General features: G+C 40.3%; 1 protein-coding gene and 1 long non-coding RNA gene across 3 annotated transcripts in view; one reads left to right on the top strand and one right to left on the bottom strand.

The window, feature by feature from the left end:
• Positions 1-941: 941 nt before the first annotated feature.
• Positions 942-15,576, bottom strand: LOC114554337 (uncharacterized). Its single transcript, XR_003692406.1, has 3 exons — positions 15,452-15,576; positions 15,260-15,368; positions 942-3,208 (listed from the first exon to the last, which is right to left on the bottom strand). It is a non-coding gene; the product is annotated as an uncharacterized LOC114554337 (long non-coding RNA).
• Positions 15,472-16,299, top strand: part of asic1b (acid-sensing (proton-gated) ion channel 1b) — a 189,362-nt gene continuing 188,534 nt past the window's right edge. For both annotated transcript variants that reach the window (XM_028576117.1, XM_028576115.1), the window contains exon 1: positions 15,472-15,781. The gene's annotated coding sequence lies outside the window, so the exon portion shown is untranslated. The remainder of the gene's footprint in view (positions 15,782-16,299) is intronic.

Raw genomic sequence — 16,299 nt, 5'->3', positions numbered from 1 at the left:
TTATCTGTTATTCTCACCAGTTTTCCAAAGTTTTCCAAAATGGTCTTTCAATCTATTTATGTATGTATTTACAAAAAGTTCATTGTTGTTATTTTCCAATATGAAACCTTAAAAAAATTGTCTGATGTAATAGAGTGCAAGTTTTTGAGAATATTTACATCACAAAATAATCTTGGCCCATTTGAACCAGCATGAATTATGAAGTAAGCATGGTGAAACATGTTCCTGTGCCATCTCTTGTCCCATGTGGCTCTCTTGAGAGGAAATAAAGAAAAAGAAGACAACGATACAAAAAACATTTTCTTTATCTACCGGTAAATCTAACAATGATGATTATGGAAACTAAAACAGGAATATATCCTTCAATATTCCTAAAACAGAATATTCTGTATGTTTGTTTTAGCAAATACTTTAAAACTCAGAAATGTATAGAAAAGTTCATACTCAAGTAAGTCATGTTCAAGTACTGAATAAATAAAGGGTGGAGTGGTGGGATTCACTTTCAGTCTAGAGGAAATGGGCTGTGGTTATATTCAGTTCCTGCATATTGACTGGATGACTTTTACTAGCATTTTCTCTCTTATTACTTACTGTAAAAAAATATATATATAAAAGATACGAAAGCAGTGCAACTGTTTATGAAATGGAATTTCTTCTTACATTTTTACGATTAAACTTTGAGATGTTTTTCAGTCAGGATCATTTTATTTATAAGATATAGAGCAGTTTGTGATTTGAGACAGAAGTCAAATTATATATCATTTTGTCTGTACTTAAAATACCATAGGAATATGAAAAAAAACAGGACAGTATCACAGCCCAACACTAGATGGGGCTGAAGACTAACAAACACACACAGTCTCTACTTGGCCGTAAAGGCATTTCACCTTTATTTTACAGGAGATAAACAGAGATGACACATTTCTGTTTCAACACCCGAATCTTCATAAAAGTCTATTGTAAATACAGATTTTGCTGTAATACTAAACTGAGATTACAATCATTTGAACACAAAGTCAAAATCTACATTCCCAACTGGAAAGATGTAAATCCAGTGTGAGAAGATTTATCTCTTCTACTTTGTTCTGACTTCTATGACATTGAACAGTTATACCGTACATGGACTACTTGATGATTTTTTTTTTGCACAGAACTTCTTGAGGTAAAATATATTAACACTTTTAAAAAGCCATTTGCTAGCTCTTAAATGCTGATATTTCCAACAATAGGTTTCTGACAATGGGAAGGCCTCTGATGTCTGTCTTTTATAAAGCAGTCCTAATTAGACGGAAAGTCATTAAAAGTGTATGGATTCTGGATTATTGCCTTATCAGCCTATTAAAGAGATAGCCGCGCTGACTGGTAATGGAGCTGGCCCCATGACACACATGGAAAAGGTCCTAATGCTGCAACACCTCCTGATCAACAGGGGCTGCACGCTATTTTCTCACAGAGTGTCTTCGTCCCCTCCGAACTCCTCGTGGACCCCTCTGCCACCCCAATCTTTTCTTGCAGAGGCATAAATCAAATGGGGAGATCAAAGACAGGAAGTGCTGGGGATGTGTTAATTAAAGATGTTTGCTCTTGATACAGCTTCCCCTCGTTAATGAATAGTCAATTTGGTTCCCATAAAGATGTCTCGCACACATGGGCAGGAAATTGAAGTTCCCAAAAAAATTAATGGGATGCACTGATTGGGTCTGTGATAGATTGTGATGCAGGGTTATCGCAAAGTAACTGTTGATTATGCCAATGTGACACTGTTTGAAAAGCTCAAACTGTTGCCATCGCAAAGCTAAAAGATTGAAACCCCATTAAGATTAGAAACTACTATTACTGTTAGTATACAGTTATTCATTCCAGCATATTTTGTTAATAGTGCTGCCATGTAATGCTGTGTGAGGCAAGTGAGTGAAGTCTTTTAAGCAATATTAATTGATTTTTTTTTAGCCATTTGAGGGCAGAAAAACTAGCTGTAAACACAACACTCACATATGCCCAGACATTTATTAAATATATCCTTAAGCTACAAACGTTTTGATTTGTAGAATGCTATTTCTACAGGCCTTAGTTCAACAGTGACCTTAGTTCAACAAAAAGGAAATTTTGATGGAGCCATGCTGTTTCTCATAAGGCCTTTGCATTGTTATTTCGGTCACTTACAAAACAATCCGTTCTTTCTTTCTTCATGGTGTTCTGGATTCCCAAAAAAAACAACTCATATCCTGAAACATATAACAGCCCTTTGTGTCCATAACCCTCTCTTGCTGTTGATGAGCATTTGTACTGTTCACCAAACAAACTTTTCGAAAGATAATAAATAACTGGGGAGGTTGAGTAATACAGCCATCAACAATTTCAACACCAGAGAAAGATGACAAGAACAAAAGGGCAATAAGGACATTTGGATTTTAACATTAGGACAAGAATCTCATTGAAATGCAGGGATGAAATGTCGGGAAATGAATCTCCTTCTGATCTAAGAGTGTAACACTGATACTTCTGCCTATATCTGTTTGTGGCTGTGGTGTTAGTTGTCAGTAAAATACTTTATAATGTGTGAGATTTTGCAGCTCTTAATGACAGCCGACTGGCACTAATCCACACACACTCTACAGGGACAGTCAGTGTATTAACACTTTTCCCAGCTGGCCGAGGAAATGTGTAAGGATGCATCAATGTTTCCACGTGCCTGTTGGGTGACAGCTGCAAAACTGATCTGCTGGTCTGTTTGCAACCTTTAATTGCAATTATACCCCAGTGAAAACAATCAATACATCCTCCCACTATACCCCCCCAACCTCCTCCCCTCCCTCTCTCTCTTGCTTCCTCACCAGCTTACTTTCCCTCTCATGTGTCCTTCCTCGCTCTGTTTTCAGTCTGCCTCTCTCTATATATCTGGCAAAAAGGTGCCATATAGGCTGTGGGGGTGATGTGGTTTATGGGGGGCAGGGACGAGTTGGTGCAGCAGCACATTAGATGATCTGCTGTGGCAACGAGTGCCCGATTGATCCTGTGGAGTACTGTTCATCCATCACCATCCTCCTGGTGCTGCTTTCCCCTCTAGCTGCTTGCCTTTTCCCTCTGCCCTGTTCCCCCTCTGCCCTGGTCTCAGCTGCCGCCGTGCTGCAGGGTCCTGGCCCACGGGTGCAGCAGTGATAGGGTCTACTGGAGTGGAAGAGGAGGCTGCTGCTTCTGGCGTCCCTCACTGAGTAATAGAGGGAAGAGGAAGGTGATTAAAAACTGACATACCATGTTGCGTCATCCTTGCCACACTGTGTGTGTTGGGCCATTAAAGGGCCTTCAGGAACTGGAAATGATAATTAAAAATTCCCGATTGAAAAAACTGGAAGAAATCACCTAACCCAACAAGAAACAGACAGATGAAAATAGCTTTAGTATGAACTGAGTATGGAATATTTAAATACGTGATTAAAATAAAAGTATGTATGTTGATATCGGTTTTAAAACGGACATCTAATTAAAACAACAACATACAGTACAGCAGTGACGGGAGCTTGTGCAGCTGTTTTATAAAGCATGTTTTTATTGCACTGCACATTTATACTTGTCAGCGGCTGTCAACATAATTATTCCCTAAGGGAAATGAGAGAAAATATCTAATGTCAATTAGCACAGTTTAACAGAGAAAGCGTCAGTTTGAATAAATGTGTTGTGATAACAGTAACTTGTTCCAATGTCCCAACGTGTCACTGCACAAATTGTTAAATTCTTTCATATCACTAACAAGTTTTCTTCACAATATGATAAACCGTCAAAGGTAACATACAGTATGAGTCATATATTTTACAGTTATGAATGTATGTGGTGAATTTATGCTGTTTGATTTTTAAAGATGATGTGAGTTTAAAAACACAGTTCTGACATTAAACTTCGTATTTCCAAATCTGTCGTGTATTCTGTCAATTACTTTTCTTTACCACTGACAACTGGAACCACAGAGAGACAGAGAGTGCAATCTTAGAACTTCACTGATCTGTGCAATATTACTTTCATGTATGACTACTGTCTACACAATGAGCGGAAGTTAGAGAGAGTAGACAATTAACTTGGACCTCTAATAATTTTGAAAAGTCAAATAAGTAAATTAAGTTAGAATGGTGAGTGTATGGATGGTCACAATGTTGTTCTTGCTCCTGTATATAATACAATACTGTACTCAAAAATACATGATCACTCCCTTCATGATTAACAATGTTTTATTATGGGGCGCCTGGGTAGCTCACCTGGTTGAGCGTGCGCCCCATGTACAGAGGCTCAGGCTTGATTCAGACCTGCGGCCCTTTGCTGCATGTCATTGCCTCTCTCCCTCCCCTTTCAAGACTTCTCAGCTATCCTATCAAATACAGGCCTAAAATGCCCAAAAATTATCTTAAAAACAAACCATGTTTTATTATCAGACTTGATGCATTTAAAAGATTTGGATTTATATTATGATATAAAGCGAGGCAGTGTTACACCCTAGCCTACGGTGAACTAATCTTGTTGGTGCAGGATGCAAAGGTTTTTCTTGTCCTCTCCTTGACTGGTACACTCCGATATTTCATCTGGTTTCACCGAATACAGATGCTGATCCATTCTTAAGAGTAGTGGAGGGCTTTACTCAGCTCTTGCCTTTATTTCATTCTGTCCTACAGAGCTAACAAAATGAGTTAAAGCTATTGATTGGGGCCCACGTGGCCAGCCAGCTGCTTGGTAAATCATAAAAAGGGAATCTCAAAATGTCTATATCAAGAATATTCCTTAGGTCTCCTTAGTAATTGTGTTGAAAAAGTTCCTTGGCATTTCACATGTGCGATTTTAATACCGGACTTAAAAATCCTGCATTTCAATATTCATTCACAATAAGTATCCCTATAAGCACTCTTAGTGGTCAGCTATAAAAAGTAATTGCTGCCGATTTAATTTTCAATTATCTCCTCAATAAAAACGAATTCCTTTCGTGTCATATTATAGACTAGGTGCCCATTTTGCTAAGCTCATATCTCGCACATGCAGTGGCACAATACCATTTACTTTTGCCTTTCTCTCAAGTACAGCAGAATACTGTGCAGCAGACCACAAATAAAATAAGAGACAGAGACAATGAGGGGGTGTGGGCGGGTTAGATTGGAGCCGGAATGTGAATATTTAATTAGTTGTCAATGAAAAGAAGTCATTAGGATTAATTTCTACTTAAGGCTAATTTAAATGTTCTTTCGCACTCCTCATTAGGGTGGAAGTCTGTGTGGAAAGGACTGAGGTGGAGTTCCCATGCTGTGGCGTAATGGGGCTTCAGCTGTGGACATTACTCAAAACGGTGTAGCAGTAACACAAGTCATCACCAAATACGCAGCGATTAGCAACGATTCTTAGCAGCATGTTTTGCTCATGAAAAATATAAAGAAGTCATTTGATCATTAGCTTACCTTTTAAAATATAAAAAAGCCTACATGTAGCTGTGTTGTTCTGGACATTAGTAGTGAAAAAGGATCTGCCTTCAAGCCAAAATGCTTGCAACAGCGCATTAGCTGAAACATTTCACTGGTTTTGCCAGCCGCCTAGATTTGTTAAAATGTCAACACAGTAAGTGCAAAATAAGTGTAAAATTCTTGCATAACCAGCTCCCCAAATATCTCATGGCACTCATCATAGGTCGAGGCCGAGGCTATAAGTGCACAAAGTTGTGGATGATGATTCTAAAACTTTTTTTTTTCCAGTGGCAGAGAATCAATCTTGCAGCAGAAAGACCTGATGCTGTATTGACCTGAAGACACTGATGAATAACCCCTCTTCAGACACAAGCAACCACTCTAAGAGGGGTAGAAATAGCAGTGATAAGATGACATTACCTTCTGTCTCACAAATTGCATTCCACCATGTCCATCTGTGCCAAGCAGACACTGATATCAAAGTGCCTTAAGATATAATGGCTAGGCCTTTTAGCAATAGCTCCAAATTCCTCCTTTAGACTTAATTACCAAAAAGGCGCAAGTCAAACTTGACAATCAAAGCAAGAATGACACTTTGCAGGCAATTTCCTTACTTGGCACTTGCCGACATGAAAAATAGATGCATGAAGGATTGTAAACTTCCTGCTGAGCAAAAGCCTGGCATGATTTGCTCTTGGATTCACTCAGGAACAGATAACAGTTTACAAGGCCAGGAAAGTTGAGAAGCATTACCCTTATAAAGTTGCACATGCCTCAGTAAAACATCACTTCATACAAAGGTGAAGGTATCTTGGTAAAATGCATCACAAAGAGCTGTGGTGCAATTGGGGGTATCAAGGCCTTGACTGATAATGCTCATTGCCCAGTAGGCTAGTATGCATCTGTCTGGGCTGGAACCTGCAGATACTCAATAGGCTCGTTTGAGATGAGCCAGATCTGCGCAGAATCGATCACCGGTGATCGCCGCCCAATGCATGCCGGTTAGATTTGTGTCCTACTTGATCCCGACTTGCTCTGACGTCATGCACACGTGGGCAACAATAATCTTACGAGATCAAGGTGGCCGCAGTTTTTAGAGCCAGGCGCCGCAGTTGCTCTCCACCAACTGCAAGACACAGGCGGACCCAGGGCATGCTGGGAAACGCTGGCCTCTCAGCTGATCTAACAGCTGATTGGTTCAGAATCGACTCAACATGATGACGTTTTATATAAACTTTTTATTGATTTTGAATTGGAGGGATTTTAACTGCGATTTGTCTGATTTAAAAGCTTAGTCTGTACAGAACACATGTTGTGTGACTGATAGTTATGTTTAGAAGTCAGAGAGACTAAATCTGTTCAGATTACAGATCATCTACAGTCTGTTGTTAATTCAAATCAGCAACAGATCACATGTAGAGCATTTTGACAGCTACTCTGTCATAATAAAAACAACTAGAGACTTGTGTACAAGCTGATATATGGGTCTGATGACATTTTATTAAATCGGAATCGGACCACAGTGTTTCTGTCACTTCCTGTTCAGCCTGAAGGCTGCTGGAAACGGCTGGAAACTGTCCGACTTGAGACCGGATTTTTGTGCCGCCTGCTCTCGTCCACTTTACAGGCGAGGCGCAGTTCATCTCGAACAAGCCTATTATTTGATCTAAAGACCATCTGTCTATGAAGACCTTGTCTGTCACCTTCTGATGATGTCATCCTCTGGCCCAGCGCCAAGACAACAGTTGCTTGGAAGCAGGTTTAGGTGTGGGCTGGAAACAGGCTCAAATCAACAGGGTCAAGAGCCTCTTGCTCCCTCTGTGTCCTGCTTGCCCAATTATAACTAAAGAGACTTGTCAATGGGACCCCTGAGTGTATTTATATTCCTTGCCAACTCCCACTGAGTTGGTTGGCACACTACGTAGCCTTGGCCAAAGTAAAAGCCAATCTGCATGGAGTGAGCTGAAAGGAAAGGAGGACACAAGAGAGAAGAGAGGGGAGGAGAGATTGGATAATGTTCCCATGTGTGTTGACCTACTCTCACCAGTGAGTGTGTGTGTGTGTGTGTGTGTGTGTGTGTGTGTGTGTGTGTGTGTGTGTTTTCCAAATGAAATATTAAAGGAGACTCAACCTCACAAAGTGTTATGGAGATGAACCTCTTGTTGCACTTTCCATATAAGTACTCTACCATTCTCCATATTATCTGTCTATCTATTTATCTATCTATTTATCTATCTATCTATCTATCTATCTATCTATCTATCTATATAATATGCTGATTGATATTGAAGCAGTTCGCATTATATAACAGCTGATATGTATTGATAAGAAAATAATGAATATGATAACTGTGCTTTATTTAGAGCTTAACAAGATATTTAGGGTTGACAGTAATGGTAACCGCGATTTGCCGTTTTCAGTCCCCGCGACAGGCAGTCTGCGCTTTTACCTCAGTGCGGCCTGTTTGTACATACCTCTTTGTAAAATGCTTTTACGCACGTTGCGAAACAAATACGCCTGAACTGGGCCCAAAAGCGTTAGTACAGCTGGCCCAGATACTCAAAGGACCATAAATGTGCTCCTAGCTACTGCCAAAGCTCCACCAGACATCCAATCTATCCAGCAAAGAAACAGAGTCTGACAGTGGCTTCTCATGGCTGGTTGCTCTGACTACCAGCTCTACATTGCTGTTCATGCTACAGTGAGTGGTGGTAAACCAGTCTCCCCTTTGTCCCCTGACCAATGCAAACCTCACACAGTCATTGCTCCCTCACTCCTCTGTTGCATTTTTTTTTAATATGCTTGGAGGGAGAGTTCAAGCTGAATTTTAGGGTTACCTTTGAGTTACCTTTTAATGTGGTTACTCAAAGTTTAAAGTATCTTTATGGTCCCTTCCAGGGAAATTGGTTTGCAGCCAGGATTGATACAAATAACACAAAACACCTAAACAACACTGATGGACAACAACAAACAGGACATAGTTTACAAAGTGGTTCAGTAGGAGGTTGTTCAGCGTCCAGGTCAAAGTACAAGTAGGCTAATAATCTAAGCAATCTTTGAAATTTGCAATCTAGAGACAACAATTAAATACTATCTACTAGACGTGTGACGAGATCTCGCGACATTAAACGTGACGAGATTTCTCGTCAAGGTGAAAAGTGTCTTGCAATATCAGTTCAAGTACAGGTGCAGAGCAGCAGCCTTAATATTAGCATAGAAAATCACCCGGCCGTTCTCCAAAGTTGACTCAGAGTTTACTTTTGCAGAGCGATAGTGGAAGAAAAAAGCTGCCTTTAAAACCAATTGTTAGAATGTTATAGAGTACCTCCTCTCTCTCTCTCTCTCTCTCTCTCTCTCTCTCTCTCTCTCTCTCTCTCTCTCTCTCTCTCTCCCTCTCTTGGCCGAGACACACACGCGTCTTCAGCGTGCAGTTCACTGTGGCGCTGCAGACCACTCTCTTTCTCTGTTAAAATGAGTCGGGAAGCGGACAGCAAAATCTAACTTTACTTTTAATGATATTAGACAAGGGGAAATGTTCTCCCTTCGTCCTATAATGGTCATAAACCGATACTAGAGTAGCCTAGCCTACTTTCTTGTTTAGTCCTGCAATTAATAAAATGCAGAGGAGGAGAAAATAGCATCTGTCTTCACAAAAATCATCTGTTGAGTGTTTGATAGTAATTTATTTGTTTTTTAGAACGTAATCAATGTGAAACAATATTAAAACTAGAACTGCAAGCAGTTATGACGGGGTCCAAGCCTCCCCGGCGCGAGTCGCCCCTGATGACACGCGGAGCCCACAAAAGCGGAGCTCACAAAAGCGGAACCCACGACAGCGGAGCCCGCAAAAGGAGAACCCAAAGCACGACGGTGGCGAGGCAAAAGTCAGGAAATTTCACTAAGTGCGAGTTTCAAAAGTCTGTAGTGAAATGCAATAGAAAATTTCCCATTCATTGAGTAAAAGGCCAAACGCTTCTACCTCAATTATAGCGCCTTCTAAAGGCAGATCATCACCAAATCTGGTATAGAGCCGCAGAGTTCCATGTAGAACAATAATCTCAAGTTTTGTGATGATAGAGATATCATCATCACAGAGATATTGCTATTGCAAATTTCCCATTTAAATGCATTGACTTGTTTGCCAAAATGCGTCTATGTTCATTATAGCGCCCCCTAATGGCTGATCTTCACAAAATGTGGTACAGAAGCTCGGAGTGGGATGTCAAACAATAATACCAAGTTTTGATCTGATACCTATTACGCCGCCTTCACACTGGCAGTTGAAATCAGCTCCGATACGGCTTCGAAACGACCAGAAGTCATTCATTTCCTATGGAGATTCGCAGACCGCATGCGAATGGGTCCGAACCTGGTCCGAACAAGTGCGGTGCGGAAAAAATCGTGTCAGTTGGTCATCCGGATGCGTTAAAAAAATTTAACTCTTGCGACAGGCTACGGACAGTTCCTATCCGACAATTCCAGCGGAAGTTAGCGTGCTATGTTACTGATAAACAAACCTGCTAATGCTAATTGGTTAGCTAGCAACAGACATCAAACTATTGACATTATACCGCTATATCACATTTATCCGACGTGACATGTCAACGTCCTGGGCAACTTTTCTCCACGCAGCAGCCTTTCTATTTATAGCTGTACAAGAGAGGTCAGAGAGAATCGTACATTCAGACACTTATCAGTCGTTCTAGTCTCTCTGCCATTTTTGTGAGTCGCTTCCGAAGCTTTTCAACTGTGTAGTACGACATCCGCTGAGGGCATATTGCGTATTACAGAGCTGATTTCAACTGCCAGTGTGAAGGCGGCGTTAATTTGACCAAGATATGTTAAAGTTTGTGTTTTGTGGCTAGCTACAAAAATTAGTTTGATTGTAAATTGTGCATACTTTAACGTAGCAAAATTCTTTTGATAACTTTTTGTCACGTCCAACTGGAGATGTTATGTACCATATTTTGTGGAGCTCGGTTGCACGGCCTAGGAGGAGTTCAAACAAGTTGGTATGTGAGGTCCATGAACCATTGTACATCTACACTGTAAATTTGAAGTTGCTTACATTAATGTAAGTGGTGAATCCAATGTTCGTAATATTTGTTGGGGAGCCCCAGAGGGTCATGGCAAACAAGATTCTAAAGTTTCAGGTTGTTAGCATTAATTTTGACCGAGATATGGCAAAGTTGGTGTTTTCGTAGCTAGCTACAAAAATTTGTTTGTGCGTAATTTGCGCAATTTTTATCAGATAATAATTCTTTTAATACATTTTGGTCAGGTCAGTCTGAAGATGCTACCTACCAAGTTTCGTGCAGTCGGTCACACGGTCTAGGAGGAGTTAGAAAAAGTAGGTTTGCGATAAATCGTGATTTTTTGCGTATAAAAGTCTAGGCGGAAATGTGCGTGGCCACGAGATTCATCTGAATTCAGGAAACGCATGGATATGTGTATTTTTAGGGAAGGAGTTATAGAGCCAAACGTGTATCTCTGCCACTATGTACTGTTTAGGCTGTAACATCTGTTTTACGTGGAGAAAAATAATAAGAAACCTTAGGAAACCAATAGGGTTCCACAGCCCTGCTGTGCGAGCGGCGTAGCTTTGCTTGGACCACTAATAAGCTTTATTACTCTCTGTCTACTGTACAATGACAAATTCAAGTACAAAACATTTGGTCTCAACTACTGCCAGAAACGCTTAGTTATGTTGTGACCTTGGTTCTCTGAGTGAAAAGACTCTCTCTCCACCATACATATGGAATAAATAACGGTGTAACTGTTATACAGGAAGAAGCCAGTCATTTGAGTTCATTGCAAAACTTTTCAGTGCTTGGTTTTCATTTTGTGACTTTCGATTTCTGTAAAATAGTGTTAAAATCTTGTCTTATCTCGATATCGTGAACCCAATCTCGTGTCTCATCTTGTCTCGTGAGCTGGGTGTTTCGTCACACCCCTACTATCTACCATTTAACATGTGAATGGCAGCAGCGACAAAGGAAACCTTATATTTTTTGGTCCTTATAACAAGCGCTCTAAAACAGTTCAAAGTCTGACTGCTGGAGAGTAAATTTTCCCAAATCCACTAAATAGCAGGACAGAGCTGCTATATTTTTCATAAACTCTATAGCATCTTGGCTCACACACAGGTCTTATATAATTATAATCATACAAAATAATGTATTGATTTTATTTCATGCTCTTTGGAAGGAACTTTTGCCATATATGCTAATGTTTGCGGCTTACATTAGATCAGATAAACACACTAATTAATCCATTTTTGTTTTTAGAATAGTAAAAAAATGCCTAGTTTTGGTTGTTAACCTATGATTGGACAATCATTGGTCACTCTTTTTGTACAGCTTTCTTTCATACTTCAAGCTAAAATCAGCTTTACTTTAAATAGCTGATGAGTACCATGTGCAAAGGAGGCTGTTGACGTCATTGTTTTCAACTGCAGCAATGTAAGAAAAAAACAAAGAGCACAGACACAGGGAACTTTTAATGTGTATGCTTTTTATATTCATATGTCTGTGTGGAAGCGCACATTAAGGGCTAGCTGTCGTTAATGCATTTTCTTCCTTCAGTGCTTTTCTGCTTTGTGAAAACATCCCTCTTCCCCACTCACACTCGTCTCTTGCATTTAAATTCCCTATCAGTAACTGTTTTTCTCAACAAACAAAAATTGGAAGAAAAAAAGGCCTGCATTACTCCTGTTTTATTCCTATGAGACTTAAAGGTCCCATGACATGCTGCTCTTTGGATGCTTTTATATAGACCTTAGTGGTCCCTAATACTGTCTCTGAAGTCTCTTTCCCGATATTCAGCCTAGGTGCAGAATTACAGCCACTAGAGCTAGTCCCACAATAAGCTTTCCTTAGTATGTGCCATTTATGTGTCTGTAGCTATTGAGGAGGAGAGAGGGGGGGCAAGGTGGAGAGTGGGGGTGTGGCCTTGACCAACTGCGACTTTGTTCGTTTGGAAGCCATGATGTCTCTCTCTCTCATGGGTGGGCCAAATACTCTGGGCGGGCAAAGCAGAGAAAGGGGAGGTAACCTTGCTGCTTATGAGGTCATAATTCCAGATCGGCCCATCTGAGCTTTCATTTTCTTAAAGGCAGAGCAGGATACCCAGGGCTCAGTTTACACCTATCGCCATTTCTAGCCACTGGGGGACCATAGGCAGGCTGGGGGAACGCATATTAATGTTAAAAAACCTCATAAAGTGAAATCGTCATGCCATGGGACCTTTAAAGGTGCTCTAAGTGATGTTGGGTGGGCTTTTTTTTTTTGTGGAAATATAAATTGGTTTGAGTGTTTTTTGTTGTTTTTTTTGGGGGGGGGGTTATATATTCAACAACAACAAAACGGATGCGTGAGATAAAGCTGTTTTCACACATACAGGTAATTCACTTCTCATTCCTCGCTAAAAGTTCAAATCATTTTAATGTTATTGCGCAACCTTGCCCCTATTTTCACCTGTTGCTGAGTAACGTACGTTAACATCCCATGGTCTCTTGAATGTAGCATACCTGTAGCAAGCTGGTAGCAAGCTCCTTCGTAGCGATAAAAACAAACGTTGAAGCGGAGCTCCTTGCTACAGAGCGGCGATTGCAAGTTGTTTAAGCCGCTATAGACCTCCGTCACAGCTCGGTTGTATCAGCGGCATTTGGTAGATGTGTTGAGCCGCAAAAGAGTTCCTCAACACCGGCTCTGGTGCCCCGCATGGTGCTCCTTCAGGTCAGCGGTAGCTGGTGGTTCAGTTACCGAGAATAGGTGACTCTCAGCCGGGGACACAGCACCGCGAGCTGCCGATCATTTCGACGGAGATTACGGTTAAGTAAGTAATGAAACGACTGGTTAAGAAAATAATTAATGTTAGTCTCTGTCGCTGCCATGTTGTTTGAGTATCTCTATGGGATCAAATTGTAACGCGCGGGGGGAGGGCTGAGCCCGTTCGGAGCTACGGGAGCCCAGAGGGGAGCGTCGGCGGATGTTAAGGAGAAAATCGATTTTTCATTTAAACAAATCCACGTTATCTACACATTCGAGTTAATCGATAAAATCGATTTATCGCCCAGCCCTAGTGCCAATACATGGAAATATGTTCATAAGCAGGCCTGGACAGCAGCAAAGTTGAGGCAGAGCTGTACCAAAGAGCCGCCTGCAAAGAAAGCTGCACCGGAAAAACAACTTTGTTAGAGAGGCCTATTCATCCAGGTACTTCTGAAGAGCATTACACTATCATATTCATCAGAATAATGTAAATGGATAGAAGTATCCACTCAGTATGCTACTGCAGCATCATTGTAGCACTGACAAACAACCATGATAAAAGTTTAATTTAGGTAAGCTTACATCTCAGCTCCTGCTATCAAAGTGTACCTCAGTCATTTAATATCTACTGTAATTTCAAACCCATGTGTGCCGCACAATGTCTACCCAGAATTCACATCACCTCACTGGAACAGAGCATGGCTCATCTTCCCAGCACTGCTGATCAATATAAGATGCCAGCTTTATAGATTATCTGACTGCCACATTGTCACAGTCAATACTATGGCAAATGGCAATTATGGACGCATTATGAACAATTTCATGGGTGAGCTCCCCTCGCCTCTTGGCAATATGGTTTCTATGACAGATTTGGCACTGGCATTCTTGCGACACATCTGCCTTATTGCCTGTGTTTGGCTCACTCACTCACTCTGACATATTTGGATGTTCCATTCAGTCAACTACAGAGAATTGGTCAGGAGAGAAAATAGATTTGTTTAGGGATTTGTGTGAGCCTGTGTACAAATGTGTGTATGCGTGCACTCATGTATAAACATGTGTGAATGTGTATGTGTTGTATGTGCATGTGTGTACACAATATGTATGCAGGCACTACGGTATATGTGTGCATACACAAGTATGGATATGCGTATGTGTGTTTGTATTTGTGGGAAAATATACACCTGGACCTACAAACAAACAGTATGTGTTGAGTTTCTGTGTACAATACAATTTGTGCATTTGTGTACTAATATGTGAATGTGAGTGTCTATACAGGAGTGTGTCAGTTGCACTTATGAGTAGTTGTACAGTATGGTGTGTATTGAACCTAAAGCAGTAACAATATTTATCTGTGAACTTTAAAAACTGTTAGTTATCTTCTGTGAGCAGTTTGATTTTCTTCCAGGAAGTGGACCCATCAGTGCTAAAGTACTTCTTTTTTTTAATCATTTTCATTCCTGTCCCTTAAGAATCTGTCACTACACAGAGTCAATGTTTACAGTTTTGAATTTACTCCAGGATATGGCACAGAACTAGGGCTGGGTGATTTGGAGAAAATCAATCATATTACGATATTCTTGACCAAATACATCAATGTTGATATTGCCACGATATTGTAGCGTTGACAAGTGGTGCTTTAACAAAATATTTTCACAATAAGATTTTAGATAAATAATCATCAATAATGTGGATATAATGACTAAGTGGGTAAAGGTAAATAATAAAACAGCTTGTAAGTCTGGTAAGTTCAGAAAGTTACATCAATTCACTGAAATGTAGCTTTTAAAACCAGGAAAAGACAACTCTTATGTCATATTACATTTCCAATACGATATCTACCCTCATATATCGATTTCGATATAATATCGGTAATTTTGATATATTGCCCAGCCCTACACAGAACTCCATATTTTTTAGTTTAAAAAAATCTCCTTCTGAGCAATGTTGTTGTGTTTTCTGAATTGTCCCCAAGAGCAATAAATAACAATAGGCTTTGAAAAAGCAGCGAAAAAATCCGTCATTAAACTGCTGTAATCCCGTAAAAATGCTCACCAAACTGCCTGGCGGTCTGCTTGGAAAGAACCAATTAAATGCCTCCTTGCCCTGCTGCATACTCTAGCCATTCCGTGTGTACGAGCTCCCCAGAGATACTGAAAGACTGCTGGAGAATGGAGGAGAAAACTCTGTTTGCTTACCAGTGAATGAGACATTAAGTAGTTTTAATGAGTAAAATTGCGGTCTTACCTTTCTCCACTCTGCTCTGAAGCAGCGGAGCCCCAAGAGGTTATGCTCTTTTATACTGAAATTAAAGAATATTGGGAAATGAGTGGGATGATTATTATTTGTAATAAGTGGCGGTTTTAGTTAAAAGCCAGTAGTTGTATAGCAGTATAATTTCGCGCTTAAGTTTAACTTAACGCTTAAAGCTTAACTTCTTAACTTAGCACCTTCGCGCCAATTGAACATTTTGGACAGTGAAGTTGGAAAAAGAAGTTGGAAAAAGAAGCAGGACAAGGATTAGCAACTTAATTTATCAGGATATACCTCTATATTTAAAAAAAAAAAATGTCAAAGGTAAGTCAATATTAAAGGCATGCAGTTATTTTATGTAGGCCTAATATATAAATAAGTAAGAAGAATGAAGTAAACATTACCCTAGCTACATTTTAACATTCATGGCACTGTAACTAGTTAATGTCAACTTGTGCTTTTGTAGCTAGTAGCTAGTGTGATTTTGTGGTAGCCAAAGTGTAGGCTATCATGTGTAACATTACCGATAGGCCGATAATTTAGTTTGTAATTTGTTCGTTTTTTTTTAATATTGACCTAGCTGAATTTAACATTTACTAGCCGCTATGCTACTGCCATTCCATTAGAATTTAAACCGTTATAGTACGGATTTTCCGAAGCTGTTCTCAACGGGCGGATAACCCGTTGTTTGAGCCGGTATATTGCTGAAGTGACACCAACGTTGGACTTCGTCACCTGGTGTAAAACACAGAGCCTACCTATCCTATCCTGGCTCTCTCCTGTTGGGGGCGAATTTAATTGATCCCATCAAACCGCGACCACCCCTGAGGTGGTTTCCCCTT

This window comes from Perca flavescens, chromosome 4 (assembly GCF_004354835.1).
Source record: "Perca flavescens isolate YP-PL-M2 chromosome 4, PFLA_1.0, whole genome shotgun sequence".
NCBI lineage: Eukaryota > Metazoa > Chordata > Actinopteri > Perciformes > Percidae > Perca > Perca flavescens.
Note: the sequence above shows the minus strand (reverse complement) of the source record. Positions and strands in the feature narration are given on the sequence as shown.